Source organism: Petromyzon marinus, unplaced genomic scaffold (assembly GCF_048934315.1).
Source record: "Petromyzon marinus isolate PM22_M1 ecotype Great Lakes invasive population unplaced genomic scaffold, UKy_Petmar_22M1.pri1.0 PM_G_Scaffold_38, whole genome shotgun sequence".
NCBI classification, from domain to species: Eukaryota; Metazoa; Chordata; class Hyperoartia; order Petromyzontiformes; family Petromyzontidae; genus Petromyzon; species Petromyzon marinus.
The window spans coordinates 1,442,501-1,445,000 of record NW_027422961.1 but is presented as its reverse complement, the minus strand read 5'-3'; the positions used below and the strand labels follow the sequence as shown (position 1 = coordinate 1,445,000).

At 40.5% G+C, this 2,500-nt stretch overlaps 1 pseudogene; it reads right to left on the bottom strand.

Moving 5' to 3' along the window:
• Window positions 1-2,500, bottom strand: part of LOC142916149 (28S ribosomal RNA) — a 10,299-nt pseudogene that overhangs the window by 2,703 nt on the left and 5,096 nt on the right.

The following is a 2,500-nucleotide window of genomic DNA, read 5'->3' as shown; positions in this document are numbered from 1 at the left end:
CTAAAAGAAAAGTCTTCTTTGTGGAAAATAGTAAAATAAAAAAATAAAAACAAGACTTCACCTTGGAAAATAACAAAATCTAATCTAAAACATCTTAAATAAAGCTGGTTTGTAGTCTTCTCTCGAACTGATGTAGTGCAAAAATAAAGAATTAAAATAACAAAGTCTAATCTATATAAGTGCTCTTGAATAAAGCTTCCTGTAAAAAAATAGCAAAAAAATACCAAGTCTTCGTCTTGGAAAATAATAAAATCTAAAAGAAAAGAAAAATCTTCTTTGTGGAAAATAGTAAAATAAAAAAAACCAAGACTTCACCTTGGAAAATAACAAAATAAAGCTTATTTGTAATCTTCTTTGTAGGCAGAAAATAGTAAGTTACAGGACTCTCGAACTGATGTAGTCCAAAAATAAAGAATTAAAATAACAAAGTCTAATCTATATAAGTGCTCTTGAATAAGCTTCGTGTAAAAAATAGCAATATAATAAAAATACCAAGTCTTCGTCTTGGAAAATAACAAAATCTAAAAGAAAGGTCTTCTTTATGGAAAATAGTAAAATAAGAATACCAAGACTTCACCTTGGAAAATAACAAAATCATCTTGAAAAAAGCTTATTTTTAATCTTCTTTGTAGGCAGAAAATAGTAAGGCGAAAATAAAGTCCCCTCTAAGCTCTAAAGTAACAAATACGACGTGTTAAAAAAAAACTAACAATAAAAAAAAAGAACCAAGACTTCGTCTTGGAAAATAACAATCTAAATTGTGGAAAATAGTAAAATGAATTAAAAACCGACTTCATCTTCGAAAATAACAAAATCAATCTAAAACAAATGACATCTTAAAACAAAACTATTATTTGTTTCGGAGGTTGTCTATGACTGTTCATAGACCGCATAATTTCCACAGAACATTCTCAGAATATCAAGAGAGAAAAGCAGCGTTCTGCGGGAAATCATCTTGGCCAGTGATGTCGTTCTGGGTTTGGTCAGGCCCAGGGAGGTAAGTACCTCGTTATTCTCAAGGGGCCACTTTCCTCTTGCCCCAACCGGGAATCCAAAGAATGTGACCTTGCTAGCCTTCGTCAGCACTTTGACTTGATCACCAAGAGGGGTATAGTACGAAACTTTGTGCGAGGCAGCATCTGACAAGGTATTCTTTGAAAGCTCAAAACGGACGGTGACATCGATCACAACCGCCTCCTCATCTTTTGCAAACACGAGGTCAGGCTTTCTCATCTGATATGAACCGTGGCTCTTTGTATACAGACCAGCCCAATCTAGCCGCTTCGTCTGCCAGAATGTTACTGATCTTGTTATGTCGCGCAATTCTTGCTTTCTGTACTGCAGGACATTGACCGAGAATGTGCGAAAGGGACTCGAGTCTGGCAGAGCATTTCCTGCAGGAACGTAAGGCCCCATCTCTGCCTCTGTTCAAGCTTTCTCTTGTTGGGTAAATATTTGCCCTTAGTTGTAGTGCTGCGATAAAGAAGCATTGTTTAAAGCCGCACCATGGCCTCAACCAAGCATTACTGATTCTATCATGCGCAAAGTTTACAATGCCCCTTCCTTGAACCGGCTTTTCGCACCATCTCTGAAATTCATGCTCCCTCCAATCGCAGGGTCTCGGATATACAGGTTCTTTTGACACCGAGTCCCTGAGAACGAATGTTGGGATTGCATCACTGTCACCCCCTGCTCGTACCCACAAATTACGGTATTCTTCCTCCATACCCTGCGAGGACACAATATTACGGGTGATAGCATCGGACGAGTTTGCTATACGTTGCAGCCTTCTAACTTGAACCGAAGGGATTGTTTTTTCCAGTTTCAAGATGGCAAGGCCTCCGTCTCGGGCTCTGGCATATAACAGTCCATCACAAGTTGAAGCGGGAAGGTGGAGCCATCCTTTTACCGCCTTTCTAATCTCTTGGTCCAACCCACGGAGAGTTGATTGCTTGCAGTCCGAGTGGTCTGCAGGATATAACAATCTGGGTAGGGCATAGGCATTGAGTAGTTGAACCTTCTGAGTTGGCTTCAGAGGTGCCTCATCGATTTTCGAGATCCATGTCTTTAGCTGACAATGTAGATCAGGCTGTATAGTGCCAGTCCAAGGGCCAATTTTCAGACCAAGGTATTTCGTTGATTCATCAGGTTGGATCATATGGACATCTTTATTTTTGATATTCCATGGGTCGCAGTTGTTCACCGTATATGAATCTTTGGTTGGGCTTATCATGAAGCCCTGGCACTTTCTGGCCTGAACCTCCAATCCCGATAGCCCACAAAATGATTCCAAGATCGCTAGATTGGCGGCCATACCAACCCAAGATTCGCTCACCAACACCAAATCATCAGCAAACGCAAGAGCTGTCACGTGGTCGGTATCAATGGAGTACCCAACTCCGTGTGACTCTAGGGTGCATATCAAAGGGTCCATGGCAAGATTGAAGAGCAGGGGTGACATGGGGTCACCCTGTTTGACACCAACACGTATGCTAATTTC